The following is a 16768-nucleotide window of genomic DNA, read 5'->3' on the forward strand; positions in this document are numbered from 1 at the left end:
AAGGCAGAAAAGACTCGGAATCTGGGTAGGAAAGTTCCAGTGGTGTACCATCCCACCTGCCCTCCCTCCCAGCCTCCATCGAGTCCCTATCAATTAGTCCCTCCCGGCCGTGGCGCCCGGAGCCCTTGGCGGACCCTGAAGGGAAGGAGCCCCCGCTGGTCCCCGCCGATGCCCAGTCAGCAGAGGCAGGCCCAGAATAGGAGCCGCCTGTGAGCAGCCCCCACCCCACCCGCCCACACATGCCGCTCACAGTGACACCCAGGCATCCAGGTAGGGAGCAGATAGCAATTTTCCTTTTTACTTATTGGTGCAAGGCGAGGCAGAGCGCCTGACAGGGCCCCAAACAAGCTGTCAGGAACTTCTAATTAGGGCTGAACGGCATAAAGAGTGCACACGCCCTCCAGCCTGGGAATTAGCAGGACAAAGTGCGGAGATGGAGTCAGACAGGCTGAAAGGGGAAAGCCTGCTGCTGGAGGAGAGGAGGGGGGCGAAGGAGCCGGGGCCAGAGCGCGAGGCGAGCCAGCTCCCCTCTCCAGGGCTCCGCAGCAATGCCACTCGAGGGGAACGCCCGACCGATCCCCCTGCGGCCTCCGAGCCCCTCTCGGTCTCCTCCTCCTCCTCACTTCCCAAGTAAGCCGCTCAGTCCCAGCAGAGTGACATCCGAGCATGGACTTGAGTCAGCCACACCTGGCTTCCACCTGGGCTGTCCCGCTGTCTGCATTCCGGTTTCCTCACTTACCTCCAGGGGGTGCGGCCAGGGTTAAAGGCAAGAAACGCTCTTAGCATAGCGCACGCACTCAAGAAACACGCGGCAGCCACCATGGTCACCGCGAGCCGTGGACTCCCGAGGCTGAGCTAAAGAAACCCCGCGACAGGGGCAGGGCACAGCCTTTGTCCTCCGAGGAAGCATTTACCGGTGCCTATTGTAGAAGATGCCCAAGGTAGGCCTTATCGTCCCATTTTACAGATGAGGACACTGAGGCTCGGGTGAACCGACAAGCAGTAGATTCTGGGCTCGCACGCTTAAGGAAATCCCCATAAGCCCAATGATCGTGCATTAAGCACGGTGCTGAGCAAGTGCTGAGGTATTTCCCCAAATAATGCTCCAGTCACGGGCCCAATGCCGGAGAGCCTAAAGACCTAGAAAGTGCTCCTTTGCACTGAGCCAAAACGCGCCTCCCTGTAAAGTCTGCCCACGTGGGTCCTGGGTCCTCCCTTTGGAGATGCAGTCAGTCCAGTCCCTGTGGACACGCCAGCCACACAGGTGCCACACGGGTAACAACCATACCGTCCCCAACCTGCCTCCAGTTACGTCAGGCCATTCCTCAATGGTTGACATATTACTCAGCTAGTTAGTTACTGCGGTCAGAGCTTCCTGACTCCACCCTTCTGACCCCCTCCTTCGGCGGGGACCTGCTGCATTTGGTCAACGTCCTTTTGAAAACGTGGAGCCTGGGGTCACGGCTATCAACCGACTGGCCTGTCACTGTCCCGGAGCTGTCTTGGAAGGCTTATGCCCCTACCGATTCAGGCCAAGACCCAGGCAACCAAGCCCCTAAGAGTTTTTCAGGTGTGCTGCTGAAAATCCTGCACCCCATTGGGTCTCGGTGCCCTTTGATTCCAGAAACAGTAGTTCCAAAGCATCCCTATTAGATGTCATCTTATGTTCTGCCCATAATTCCAGCATTGAACTCACTTTCAATCCTTTTTTTTTTTTTTTTTTCCTTCATAGCACAGGGGATAAGAGCAGAGGCTCTGGGGTCAGAAGAGCTGGGACTAAATCCTGGTTCCGTCACTGGTTACCTTAACTTTTTCTTCCTTAGCTTCCTTACCTGTAAAATGGGCACAACGATATTACCTACCTCATCGGGATGCTGAGAAAATTCAATGTTGACACACGCGATACGTTTAGAACAGAGTAGGTGTCCTGTAACATGGGCTATTATTTTCCTTATCACTAGTGCACAAGGTATCATCTCCTTGCAGCTTGAGGTCATTCACGAATCTTATTGGCATGGCCTCCACATCATTAGTCACTGAAAGAACAGGGATCCCCATGTCCCGAGAAACTTTCCCTCCAGACCCATCTCAGTCTATTAGGCGTTCACCCCACCCCCGCCCCCCCCGGGTCTTCAACCTGTTACAAACACTCCTCGTGGGATACCATCCGGGTTGCAAACCTCCAGCTGGTCCACAAGGATGCCATGAAAGATTATGCCAACCACCATGCTGAAATCCTCACCCTCCGTCCAGAACAGGCTCTGACCTACCAGCACTTCACAAGAAAACAAGAGGTTTGTCTGTCAGGAAGCCATCCTGATTCGGGGTGATCGCCCCTGACTTGCCTGCGTTCTGTTCTAGAAGCCTGCCTGGGGCTGGCGCTGAGCGCCTCCGTGGGCTGTCTGCAGCGTTCCCCGGCTCTCCCCCCTGGGGAGAACACTTGCCTGTCTCTCGACTTACAGCTCTGTCTGTAGTTCTGGGAGGCCCAGGGATCTAGCCACCTCACCTGCAGCGCCTGCCCCCTGTGCCGGCCAGGCGTCCCCATCACAGGGCTGGGCCGTGGCCGTCCCTCACGGAGGCCCCCTGCACCCCCGTCCCACCACCCTTCTCTCAGCCTGCCTCTGCCAGCTGCCCCCAACTCCCACGAGCACTATGCCATCTGTGCCCATCAGCAAACCCACACCTCCTTGTTCTTGCCACAAAAACAACTTTAAGAGTCCCTTCCTAAGGCTTCAACAACATTTTCTTTCCTTCCGGCTGACTTCATGTGGGCTTTAGCCTTCCTGACCCTTGTCTTACAGAGCGTGATGAGCTGACCCCAAGAACTCCTTCCGGTCTGGTGAGAATGTGAATCCCTCCGGGGCTAGAGGCACAGGGTTGAGGCCCCTGGTCCTGCCATGAGGGGTTCTCTGGGTGGGTCTCCAGGCCGGGGTTCTGGGCCAGAGCCGGAAGCAAGAGGAGGAAGCACCACCGCCCCCCAGGAGGAGGGCGGGAGGCAGGAGGGCCCCAGCCCGGAGCCGTCACACGGGGCCGCCTCCAGGCTGCCCACCGGGACGTGCAGCCGCTCCCCACACCAGGCCCTCCGGCTACTCTTTATTCATTAAAATGCTCAGATGCCGACTAACTTTATTTGCTCAGTATTTATTTCGCCAGCCTTGAAGCGGGAACAACAGGCAGCTTGATTGAAAGGTTGTCTGGTTTCATTGTGGCTCCTGTAAGTAATTCTACAGCCTCGGTGGAAATGGTATTTTATAACTTGCCAGAGCAGATATCCCTCCGTGAATTGGAATGGATATTCCTGCGTCACCTAAGCTGCCTTCTCCCCAACACCCAGGCCTCTGAGAATCACTGTCCTTTTTCCACCGCACCACAACATTCTGCGCTTCTCCAGGGCCTGTGCCCGAGAGCCCTACAGGGGGGCGTGGAGGACAGGAGCCGGTCTCCCCGAATGTGGCGGCCACCATCCACCGCCCCCCCCCCCCACCGGCAGAGGGGAACCGGCTCAGACTGCGGGGAGGCTCCAGATGAGACCTGGGCTCATTCCGAGGGGTGAGCCCTGGGGTGGGGGTGGGGGGCAGAGAGTCCCTGCGGTTGCTCCTTCTCCGGACATCCTCGAAGGCCAGCTGGTGGCGTCGGGCCCAGTCTTGCCTAGAGAAAGGGAAGGCTAAGACGCTTTCCGGAAAGCATTAAAAATAGGAGGAATCAGAGAGCACCGGCGTTTCCTGCACGAACCCTGAGTCCCCAGGGTCTCCCTGGCCAGGAGGCAGGCCGGATGCCTCTGTCTGCCCCTTCGGAGGGTGCAGGCTTATCGGGCAGAGCAGGCCTCTGTGCCTTGGGGCTCAGAGGGAGCCCCTGCGGCCCAGCGCCCCTCTCTGGCCCAGCGGGACCTCTTTCTGCCGGGGCCTCTGCGGAGCAGAGGCGGCTCGTCTCTCCGGCCCCCAGAGCGCTGATTGCGACTCTGATCGCGGCTCAGCAATCACCCTCTCCTTACTATTATGACTAAATCAAGTTGGGTGATTTATTTCCCACTTATCTTTCCCGTTTCCGCTCCCTGTCCGATCCGCACTGTTGAACACACCAGAGTGAAAACATATCATCCGTTCCGATCAGCGGCCGTGGAGCCAAAAAGCACACCCCTCCTGCTGCCTGTGGCAGAGAGGCCTGCCCTCTGGAAGGAGGGGAGACCTTCCCGGGGCCTGGAGACCCACGGAGGCTCTGCAGAGGGAGCGGGCCGTGGCTATGTGGTGAGAAGGAGGGAGGGGGTCTGGGGGAGAAGGCGGCAGGCATTGGGCCTCAGCAAGAGGCGCCACAGCCCCAAGGCTGCTCTTAATCCAGGCTTTACTCCCTGTCCCCCTCATCCATCCCTCCATCTATCTGTCCCCCTTGGGACTTGTGCCACTGCAGCTGCTCCCGCTGGGCCTGAGCCACCAGCCCCACACGGTCCCTGCCCTGCCCCCCGCCACCCCCCCCACCCCGGGCCCATGTTTTAGGGACATACGAAACCTACTGTGCCTGACATCCTCCGCCCAGGTCGGCCGCCCTCTCTGGATGCGCTATCCCCAGAGGGGACGGCAGCCCACAAGACCCCATCCTGCGAGGGGCCAACAGTGTGGGGGGCAAGAGCGTCGGTGCTGTGGCCAAAAGCCTGCTTGGCTTTTTTGAGCCCAGTTCCCTTATCTGTTAGAAGGGTAATAATACCCACTGGTGCAAAGATCAGAGGAGGTCACGTGTGTAACTAGGTGCTTTAGGAGGTGGCATTTAAACCATTAAGCCAGGGGCACTCCGGTGGCTCAGTCGGTTGAGCATTCGGCTCTTAACTTCGGGTCAGGTCGCCATCTCACAGTTCGTGGGTTCAAGCCCCACATCGGCCTCTGTACTGGCAGCACAGAGCCTGCTTGGGATTCTCTCTCCCTCTCTCTCTCTGGCCCTCCCCCCCTTGTGTGTGCTCGCTCTCTCTTTCTCTCTCTCTCTCAAAATAAAATAATATAAATAAACAAACCACTAAGCCAGATTCTTCTGTGTGGGGGAAGGGAGAGGGGGGACCTCACAATAGTGCGATTTTTGTTGTTATTAGTATAGGAAAAATTTCTTGGGTGATTTATTTTTATTTCATACCATATTTTTACATTTATTTATATGAATATAAGGCCACTGGGAAGCTCCTGACCCAAGCCAAGGGTACATACATCAGGATGTTTTCTCTGGGCTTTAGAAAGGCTTCCCTCCTGCAGGCTTACGGCCCACGGGAAGGTGGGGCCACGCAGAAGGGAGGGGACCCAGAATTCCAACCCTTTCTCTGCAAAGTCGGAAGGTCAAGCTAAGCTGGGGGTGGCACTAAAGAGGGTTTGAGGGCAGGACAGAACCCCAGGGGTCCCAAAGGGAGAGGCTTAGCAAGGGAAAGGGGCCATATCAAGCTGGCTTTAGAGAATGGTGGTGGGATCGTGATACGAAGTGTGGGGGCTTCCGCCCTTGTAAGGAAGCTGGACCAGCACAGGCAACATGTAGGAACAGGAGACCCTGGGGTAACGGCCAAAGCAATGGCATGGCATACTGTCCCCCAGGGGGCATTTAGCTTGACATCAGGCACACAGCATTCAAAAAATGTTGGCTCTCATGGATGATGACGGTTGACATTCTTCGAGTGTGCTCCATGTGCCGGATGGTTTCACACCTTTGACGTTCACTGACTCATTCCATTCTAACTAAACTCTCTTAAGTAGGTAGTGTTCTTACCCCTAACTTTATAAATTAAGTACGGAGGCACAGAGAGGTTAAATAATTTACCCCAGGTCACAGAGCTAGGATAAGTAGAAGAGCTAGGATTTGAACTCAGATCCACGGTTATTGTTGATGATGAAAGTTCTAAATCTTCCCCCACCTCAACCACCAAGACCGTGTTAACCCTTTGAAACACTGTGGGGTTAAGAGGATGCGTAGATTATAGACAAGCCTTAGGAAAACGGTGGGTCACTGGCCAGAGGTGACAATGACCCTAGCTCTTCCTTTTCATTCTCTTCTTACCTCCCTAGCACCTATACTCTCCACTGTCCCCAAGCAAAACCCTCTCTCCAGAAACGATGGAGTGTGACCGCAGAACCGAGCACATTACTTCTCCCGATGTATTTGCCTTTCAGCTTGGAACAAATTCTTAAGTCAAAGGAATGAACTTCTAATGGTAGAATATCAGAGCCCAGTGAGGTGAGGGACTACAGCCAGGTGAACAGTGACAGGGATCCACATTCCTTCATGCCGTCTGGGCACAGCCCATGTCAGAAGCAGTGCCGAATCTGCTTGGAGAAACTCATCCTGGCCTCCTCCCATCACCTCGGATCTGGCTGAGCCACTTCACTGCTGGTGTTTCAGCTCTGACTCTGCAAAGATACTGGTTTGGAAGGAAGTCACCTCTGAGCAACACAAAGGCACTTAACAAAAGTTGGGGCGCCTCCAGCAAAGTGGGGTCAGAATCACAGAGTTCTCATCCTTCAAAAGGCAGCCCTCATGCCCCTGCTCAGGTGAGGGACTGGCGGTCAGGTACTTCCTGGAGGTCGTAAGACGAATTGGGGCCAGAGATCGGGGTTTGCCACGGGCTCAGCTGTCTCCAGAAATGGTCACAGTCTCCTCCTTTCCTGGCCTCCCCACTGCTCGTGTCTTTGGGTTGCTGTCATTGTTACTGACTCCCAGGTCACACTCAGTCCTCACTGCACCCCTACAGTTGGAGCTATTGCTGCTGGCCTGAGGGTGAAGGCCCTTGCTGGCCAGGCACCTTCTAAAGCCTGTCAGGCCTCCCAGTGCCGGAGTGGGACAAGCTCCTGAGTCCAGGTGAGGAGCCTGGGTGAAGTGGGGACACGTAGCACGAAGAGAGCACTGGTCAAGAGCCGAGAGGCCAGAAAAGAACTCCGGCTCAGTCCTAACCAGCTGTGCGACCTTGGCTAAGTCACTGAGCTTCCTGAAATGAGAGCGGAGGTGTGAAACCTTGTTCTGCCTGCCCAGCATGGCTGTGGGGCAACTCAAAACCAGAAATGGATTATGTATAAGAGACAGCTTTGTAAATCACGCTAACGTCAGGATCATTGCCGTTGTCGTTATTCACAGTCTCTTGTTTCTGGGTCTCTCTAACTCTGAGGGAGTCTGTGAGAGTATTTCTTAGGCTGGTGACCCTCTGCCTGTCATGGGGTCTTCCCACAGCCTTAGGTCTCCTCCTGCCCTGTGCCATCGCAGATGGCCTGGTCATGTACATGGCCTGGTCCCCATGTACACCCTCCTGCTTAGCAGGGGACGAGGCTGGTCTTTAACCACTCAGTTCCGGATCCTAGGAAGCATCCCCAAACCAAGATAAATCCTAGAGCTAGCCAAACCTGTAACCCAACTTGCCTTTTCTGAGCAAGGCAGTAAGACCCCGTTCCTACAAACCGCACCACAGCAGGCCTCCTTGAGGGTCGATTCATCCTGGTACGGTACACAGGTTCCTCCCTCATGACCTGCTGGGGCTCCCTAGACCTCTGTATGGAGAATTCCGGATTCTGTGAGAAAGAGTTCCAACATCAGCTGGGGTGAATGATGAGACGCAGGAGTGCTGCCACTCAAGCCAAGTTGGGCCAGTTCTAATTGGGTGTGACTCTTCCTGTTAAGGATGAAGATGCCAGGTGTAGGGAGGTGAGGCCAAATGCCCAAGGTCACCAAGACAGAGACTGCCCAGGGCTCCTTCCACTCCCCTGTGGTTTGCAAACTCTGTCCTGTGAAGTCACAAGGTTTTTGAGGAACTCCCTAAAGATGTGCCAGGGAGCAGGAAAGAAGAGAGCAGGACAAGGCGCAGGGGGCAGGGCTCAGGGCCTCTACCCCTGCTTCAACTTGAGCAACCGCCTCTTTTATGGGCTCTAAATGTCAGGGTTCTATGTAAGATTCCACTTGATGTAAGGATTTTGCTGCTTTAAAAAAATGTTTAAAACCCATGTATGCTATACCAAGATACTGAATCATCTCTAAGAGCTTCTAATCTCTTCTCTTCCTAGAAAATTTCTTGGGCAGATCGACACAAATCATTTGACAAACACTGACTGAGCATTGGCCAGGCCAGTAGGATAATGACCCAGTTGTTGAAGAGCTAGCACTCGAGCAGGGGAGACAGTCAACTAGTCAACCTTAGGAGAAAATGGCTAGCGCTGCCACGAGTTACATGGGAAGGATGAAAGGGTAGGAGCACAGAAGCAGAGGGCGCTGTTTAGGTGGGTGGAGGGGAGCTCCTGGGGGAGGTTTCCTACCCAAAGTGATATCTGAGCCATGCCTTGAAGTCAGTGGGCTCCAAGGATGATCATCCCACTATTACCAATTACCAGCCAACTGAGTCCAGAAACATAAGAAAAGATTCTGTTATGACCAAGTGGGATTTATCCTAGGAATGCAAGGTTGGTTTAATATTATAAATTCAATTAATGTCATACACCACAACAATATAATACGGGACGTGCTCATCTCCACAGACACAGAAAAAGCATTTGACAAAATTTAACACCCTTCATGAATAAAGCACTCTACAAACAAGGACTAGAAAGAAAGAAATTTTCTCAATCCGATAAAGGTCACCTACAAAAAAACCTACAACTGACATCACTTAATGGTGAAAGAGTGGTTGCTTTTCTCTAGGATCAGGAACAAGACAAGGATGTCAACCCTTACCACTTCTGTCAACGCTGTACTTGGAGGTTCTAGACAGGGAATTTAAATGAGGCAGTGAAATAAAATATAAAAGACACCCAGATTGGAAAGGAAGAAGTAAAACCATCTTCTATTTGCAAATGACATGATCCCGTATATAGTAAATCCTGAGGAATTCACTCAAAATTATTGGAATAAATGAAATCAGCAAGATCGCAGGATACAAGATCAATACACAAAAATCAGTTGCATTTCTATACACTAGCAATGAACAATCCAACAATGAAATTAAGAAATAATTCCATTTACAGTAGCATCAAAAAGAAAACACTTAAGAATACATTTAACAAAAAAAGCACCAAACTTAAATTATAATAGACTGAAAGAAGTTACAGAAGACTTAAATAAATAAAAAGACATTTCATGTTCATAGCCTGAAAATATTGTTAGGATAGCAATACTCCCCAGACTGATCTACAGATTCAACAGAGTCCCTATCAGAATTCCAGTTGACTTCTTTGTAGAAGTCAACAAACTTATCTTAAAATTAATGAAAAATTGCAAGGGACCCAGGATAGCCAAAAACAGTCCTGAGAAAGAACATGCTGGAGGATTTGTATTTCCCAGCTGCAATACTTACTACAAACCTACAATAAACAAAATAGTGTGGTACTGGCATTAGAATAAGCACTTTGATTCACGAAATAGAAATGAGAGTTCAGAAATACATTCTTACAATTAGAGTCGATTGATTTTGTGACAAGGGTGCCGAGATTATGCAGTGGGAGGACAGCTGGATTTCCTCATGCAAACGAATAAAGTTGGACCCCATACCTCACACCATATACAAAAATTAATTCAGAATGAGTCAAAGGTCTAAATGTGAGACCTAAAAATACAAAACTCTTAGAAGAAAACATACAGGTAAATGTTCAAGACTGCAGATTAGGCAATGGTTTCATGTATAGGACACCAAAAGCACAAGCAACAAAAGAAAAAAAAAATAGATAAAACAGATTTCATCAAAATTGAAATGTTCTGCACTTTAGAAGGACACCATCACAGTGAGAAGACAACAACAGAATGGAAGGAAATAATCTGCCACCCTTTATCTGATAAGTGACTTGTACCTAGAATACATAAAGAATTCTCATTACTGAATAAAAGGACAACCTAACTGAAATATGGGCAAAAGGTCTGAACAGGCATTTCTCCAAAGAGAATACACAAATGGCCAATAAGCGCATGAAGAGATGCTCACTGTGATCAGCCCTGAGGGAAATAGAAATCAAAACCACAGTAAGATAGCACCTGACACCCACGAGGGTGGCTCTTGTGACAGAACAATGACCCTCCAAGATGACCACCACCCTAACCTCCAGGAGCCTGTGAATGCACCCGTAATGTCTGTAGCCACGTTTCTCATAATAGCAAAAAAAGAGGAACGAAATCAAATGTCCTTCAGTAGGTGAAAGAATAAAATGCAGATTCATGCTACTATACAGAAGACCGTCTAAGACCTCATGCTCAGTGAAAAAAAGCCCAACACAAAAGGCCACATATTGTATTGCCTGTCCAGAACAGGCAAATCCATACGGGCAGAGATGAGCATTTGCCTGGTCAGGGTGTGGGTCAGAAGGAGAGATAGGGAGTGACTACTCATGGATGTAGGGTTTCTTTTCAGGGCGATGAAAAATGTTCTAAAGTTGATTGTAGTGACGGCTGCCCCACTCTGTGAATATACTAAATATCATCTAACTGTACACTTTACAATTATAAACTGTGAATCATACCGTATGTGAGTTACAGATCTCAATAAATATTTTATTGAAAAAAAAATAGATTGCCTTCCCTGTCCTGCCCTGAGGAGGTAGTTAATCATCGAACGGCCCCTTAGATATCGGCCTTAGCCAACCACAGCCTTCTGGTTTACCTGAGTTGGGATTCCAGACCGGGGTAGGCGTTGCCTTCTCATGGTCCAGGGTCCTCAACATGGACACCGGAAGGCTAGCCCACAAAGTACCCCGCTTCCCTCACCAACCCTGTCTCCCACTGTTCCAGCCACAGAGCACACAGGCTGTAATTCTGGAACATGAGGTCGTCCACACACCCGGGCTGCCCCTTCTCCCCGTAGACCTCCCTTCTGCAACTTTTACACATCCCAAGACCCCATTTGGGTGTGACTCCTGCAGGTGGCCTCCCTGAGCCCCCAGAAGCGGGGCAATTTTGCCCTCCGTCACGCTTCCTCAGGTTCCCCAGCTTCACGAAGGCAGGTCTGCTATCACCTGACATCACAATAAGTACAAGTGTTCCATGAGTCTTGCACCACGGGCTTGAAGTTCCTTGCGGGCCGAAGCCACTCTTGTCTTTGCAGCTTCAGCATCTAGCGTGGCTGGCACACAGCAGGTGTTCAGCAAGGTGGATTAAGCGGCCCGCCAGGCCATTTGCCCAGCCTGAACCTGGGCAGGCCCAGCTGAGACACACGGGAGCAAGGAAGGACAAGTGTCCAGGACGGGGGGTGGGGTAGGGGTGGAGAAGAGGGTGGGTGTCTCGGGTGGGTGCCATCCTTTTCCCCTTCCTTTCTCTTCCTGCTAGCAGGTACCCTCCACACTCAATGGCCTTTTTCTCCTCCAGCTGCCCCCCAGGTACAGGGTACATCTGTACCCCCAGGTACAGATATGTATAATCAGCAGACTCTTGAAGACTGAGGAGCATCAAAAGAAAAGACCATCATCTGTTGAGGATCCACTGTATGTAGGGACTTGGAACGTTCAGTAGTCTTTGTCCTCAAAGTAAGCAAGTATCATTATTGCTCATTTTTCCAGACAAAAAAAAAACATGCCCCAGCTCACACCAAGAGTGATGTGCAGGACAGGAATTCAAATCTGGGTCTCCCTGGTCCTAAGAGTTCTGCTTTCCTAGGTCACATACAGAACCCTCTTTGTGGATCTATTAACAAACTTTGTGCCCTGAGGGCAAAGATCACTCCTCTGCCCCCAGCTTCCTCCATTATAAAAAGAGACACATAGGGGCGCCTGTGGGGGCTCAGTGGGGTGAGCTTCCAACTCTTGATTTCAGCTCAGGTCCTGATCTTGTGGTTCATGAGAACGAACCCCTGCATCAGGCTCTGCACTGACAGCGTAGAGCCTGCTTGGGACTGTCTCTCTCTCTCTCAGTAAACAAAGAAACATTTAAAAGAGAGAGAGAGAGAGAGAGAGAGATGTGTAAATGACCCAATGAGTTCTTATACTACTAGTGGAATTTTAGACACGGGCAGGGGCCCTGAGAGTACACGATTGCCCAGTGCTTCCCAGAGTGCGTGCACACAGACACACACACACACACACACACACACACACACACACACACACACACACAGTCAGCACCAGGCCCACGTCAAACCCACACCCACACAGGAAGGGCCAGGGTATGGGTCACTTGTCAGGCTGGTCTGCTCTCACCTCTCTCCTTCTGAAAAGTGCACGGTGACTGCCCAGCTTCCCTGGGAGCCAAGCATGAAATCCAGAAAAAACCAGGAATTATTATTATTATCATTATTAGTGTTATTATTGCATGTAAATTGTGCATGACTAACTCGGGAGGAGGGGCGCGCTTTCTTTTCCCAGAGCCTACAAACATCGGTATGATAATAATAAAAAAAAAAAAATTATATGCTTGAAAACATGCACCCAGCACTGCCCTATGTTTTCTTCTAATTGTTCCCAGAGCCTCCACGAGCCACATTTAAATAAAATGAAGCAATTATTTAGTCTGCAATTAAAGATCGCAGCGATTTATTTTTAAATAGGAATATCATCGTTGGGGGTGAACTGGCAAGAGAGGAGGACAGAAAAGTCCTGTGACTCGAGGTGGAGGCAGGAAGGAGGAACAGGAGGCAGGGAGGCCAGGCCCTGTGCCATAGCAGCCAGGCCCGGGCGTTGGGGAGTGGGTAGCGGGGCAGTTGACTTCCAAAGAGGCTGAGGCCTGGTCCCTGGGAAGCTCAAAACGGGTGTGTGGGTGGCTCCATGCCTGCAAAGCCCAGAAGACCAACGCAGCTATCGATCTGGCTCTATGCTGTGAAACTTCCGTTTCCTGAAAGTGCTTAAAAATGCTCCCCGTGGGGGCGCCTGGGTGGTTCAGTCGGTTAAGCATTCGACGTCGGCTCAGGTCATGATCTCACGGTTCGTGGGTTCGAGCCCCACGTCGGGCTCTGTGCCGACAGCTCAGAGCCTGGAGCCTGTTTCAGATTCTGTGTCTCCCGCTCTCTGCTCCTCCCCCCACTCATGCTCTATCTCAAAAATAAAGAAAACAAAACATTAAAAAAAAATTAGAACAAAATAATGCTCCCCGTTTAGGCCTCGAGCAGCACCTGGCACCCCGCAGGATCTCTGCAAATCGCAGATGACGGGTAGCGGAAGCAGGGACTGGTCACGCACACCCTCACCTCGAGACCCCGGCCCGAGGCAGGGCTCGGTAAGTGTAGGCCGAGAGACATGGCTCAGACGTCGTGGGCCTGTGCTCCCCGGGAATGGCTGCTTCGTCCTCGTGAGCATCGAGGTGGCAGACTCAGGGGGGTACCAGGCCATTAAAAGAGGCCAATAAAGGATCACAGATGAAACCTGCCGGTGACGGCTGCCCGAAGGTCACGGTCATACCAGCCTGCAGAGGAAAGCGGTCTGACACGGGCGCCCTGACCAGCCATGGGAGGACGCAAGGAGTTGGGAGGAGCGGGGGGGGGGGGGGGGAACAGGGACAGGATGTTGGAAGTGACCTTGAGACTGTTCCCCCAACTCTGCCCGGACTCCTATATGAGGGCTCTGCTTCACTGGCGGTTCGTCAGAAAAGTCTCCTGGGGCACCACCCCTCCACCTCTGTTCTCTCCTTATGATGTCTTCTTCTCGAGCACTTGTGTTTGGGTAACGTCTGTCTCCTGTTTTCTGTGAGCTCCTTGGGGACAGGGACAGGACTGTTTTCCTCCACAGTGTTTGTTGAGCAAATGATCTCTGGGTGGAGAGACGAGGCGGGGACCTGGGAGCGGGAGAAGCGCTTAGGAGGCAAGGCGAGGGCTGAGCTTTGGAGGCGAAGGACTCGGGCCTGTGACACTCAGCACAGACACAGCCCGGAGATCTGGAGGTGGGGCTGCTGCTCTTGTCTCTCCAGGTGGCTGGTCACCTTTCCATGAGAAAGCCTGGGGGTTATTTAGTGGGATCCAGGTCATGCGGTGGGAGGCCCTCACTCCACACGGCAGATCCCCTCCCGAGGGACGGGGACCTCATCACCTGGCCTCACAGTGCATTTGGGGAGGCGGAGGGTTGGGGGGGTGGCGCGGAGAGATGGGCTCTGAGAATCGTTTCGTGTCTCCTTTTCCAGGAGCTCCTGGCCACCGCTGCACCACATTCAGGGAGGAAGGAAAGCAGATGGGGGGGGACCTCTGCCCGGAGAGCGGAAGCACTGGGTCCCAGGTCACACCGAACAGCAACGGCAGAGCCGTGATCCCTAGCGTGCAAAGAACTCGCGCATTCATTACCTTACTCCACATCTCACGGGGCACGTGTTACTATCCTCATTTGACAGATGAGAAAACTAAGGCTCAGAGATGGTGCAACACTGAGCTCAAGGTCATACAGGTTAAAAAAAAAAAAAAGGTGGATCCAGGACACCTGCCCCCGGAGAGAGGAGAGGCTGTGTGTGTGTGCCTCCAGGAAGGGAACAATCACCCCTTTAAAAGGCACATGAAAAATAAAGCAAGGAGAAGCCTGGACCTTCAGAGAAAGAGAGGGGAACACAAAATATCTTTTTCTTTTCCCAGAACGGCAGCCTGTGTGAGCCCGCGGGGCCCTCACATCTGTCTCCTCACACAAAATGAAAGAGGTTTTGAAAAACAAGAGGGGCTCTAATAAAGCATAGACTGTGCTGGGCACAGAGCTGTGTCCAGCGTGTCCTGTCACCGTCACCGCCGAGGAGACAGCGGCCGGGCTGTTCCCGCACCCAGGCTCTGCCCCAACCCCGGGGCTCCAGGAGAGGTGCAGACAGATGAACACATTCACGCCAGGCTGAGGGAGAAGCCAGGAGGCCCAGAGCCCAGCTGCCCAGGGCAGAAACCCAAAGCCACGGCTCATCCCATCAGCAAACAGGGACTCTCAGCAGTGTGACCGCTTCTCAGAACCCAGCCCCCGTCCGCAGGGCTCCTCGGGGCTCTCCCAGAAATCAGACCAGCAGCGTCTCTTGACGGGGCTGTATCCGTCACCTACCGCCGCATAACAAATGACTCCCGGGTTGAGCAGCTTCAGACAACCGGCACGTATAATCCCACATGGTTTCTGCAGGTCAGGAACCGGGAGTGGCCGAGCCGGGGAGTTCCAGCTCAGGGTCCCTCATGAGACCGCACCGCTGTTGCCCACGGCTGCGGTCAACCAGGGCTGGAGAATCCGTCCCCAGCCCACCCATCGCGTGGTTGTGTCAGGTGGGTTGGTTCCTCCTGGCTGTTGGCTCGGGGCTTCAGTTCCTCCCCACGTGGGCATCTCCCTATGGCTGCTTGTAGATGCGGTGACTGGTTTTCCCCAGAACCGATAATCCAAGGGCAAGAGCCCGAGCCCGGAGCCACAGTCTTTTAAAGCTTCATCTCAGAAGTGACCTCATCACTTTTGTCATTTGCCGGTGGTTTGCACAGACCAACCCAGGTACTACGTGGGAGGGTGCGACGGGAGGGCGTGGACCAGCCTGGGGGGCGCCATCGCCTTCCTGGAGACATCGCTCCACCGAGGGTGGCATCCCTGGCCCTGCCCTCCAAACGTCAGGGGCTCCCCGAGTCGCTCTGCAATCAAAATACAACCCCCGGTTCCCTCTCCTGCCTCAATCTCTCTCCATCCCACACACTTCCAGACGCTTCTTAGGAGTATTTCTTATCATAGGACCATGGGCCCCACGCCCTCAGGAGCATATGATGAGCAAGAAGCTTTGGCAATAATGAAGAAGCCATCTGTAAATGGGTAGAGTAGAATAACCATGAATCACAGGGCCGCTTGGGTCCGGATTCACAGCCCATCTCTTACGAGCTGGTGTAAAGGTGGGCGAGTCACTTCCCGTCCTCCTTCGGGTTCCTGATCTGGGAAATGGGGGTAAATAAGACCCAGCTTGCAGAGCTGTGGTGAGCGGTAAACGAGACAAGGTATGTATGTCAAGCACCCCTAGTAGGAGCTCAGCAAACCATTTGCTTTGGCATGGATATCAGGCTCCAGGCAGAAATTCGCTGTTTCTTTAGTACCCGATGTCCAGCTGTCGCCGCAAGAACGCGGTCTGGCGAATCAGGAAGCTCAAACACTGCTCTTGGCTTTGGGGGAGTCGCTCTAAATTTTCCTGGGCCCCAACTCCCTTGGTCACACCTGGGAAACAAATCAATTCTCATTATTTTATCCTTTCCAGGAATGTAATGATGGAAAAGAGAGAATAAATAGAAGAAGGCCTTTCAGGATTTAAAGTTCGAGTGTAGCAGAGATTCTGTGCCTGCTGGATTTCACGTCCCCACAGAGTCTGGCCACTTGACCGGCAAATGTACACCGAGTGACCACGATGTGTCAAGCGTTACGCCCATCAGCCGTACCCGAGGCGGAAGGAGATTGGAACAGCGAGCTGTGGGACTACAGAGCAAAGAACCTTCCTTCGAAGGGGTTTGCGGCTCCGCAGGTAGAAGGTCCTGAATCTGGGATCCATGATGCAATGGATGTGTACATTTAAGGTAGTGTTGACTTTGATTAAAAAGATGGTAGTCCAGGGGGCGTCTGGGTGGCTCATTCGGTTGGGCGTCCGACTTTGGCTCAGGTCACGATCTCACGGTTCGTGGGTTCGAGCCCCGCGTCGGGCTCTGTGCTGACAGCTTGGAGCCTGGAGCCTGCTTCGGATTCTGTGTCTCCCTCTCTCTCTGCCCCTCCCCTGCTCATGCTCTGTCTCTCTCTGTCTCCCAATAATAAACTTTAAAAATTTTTTTTTAATTAAAAAAAAAAACATGGTAGTCCAGCTCAGAATCAATGATACTCTCCAATCCAGCAACCACGCCGGGTTCATTTTGCTGGGCTCTGGGAAGGCACGTGTCTGAAAGACACATGCCGAGAGGGGTCTA

The 16768-nt window shown here is 52.5% G+C and overlaps 1 protein-coding gene and 1 long non-coding RNA gene across 4 annotated transcripts in view; one reads left to right on the top strand and one right to left on the bottom strand.

Annotated features, from left to right (window-relative positions):
• DSCAML1 (DS cell adhesion molecule like 1) overlaps nt 1-16768 on the bottom strand; it is a 350275-nt gene that overhangs the window by 277430 nt on the left and 56077 nt on the right. The window lies entirely within an intron of this gene.
• On the top strand, nt 11239-16422 carry LOC109491808. Its single transcript, XR_006585989.1, has 2 exons — nt 11239-11444; nt 13008-16422. It is a non-coding gene; the product is annotated as an uncharacterized LOC109491808 (long non-coding RNA).

Source organism: Felis catus, chromosome D1 (assembly GCF_018350175.1).
Source record: "Felis catus isolate Fca126 chromosome D1, F.catus_Fca126_mat1.0, whole genome shotgun sequence".
Lineage (NCBI taxonomy): Eukaryota > Metazoa > Chordata > Mammalia > Carnivora > Felidae > Felis > Felis catus.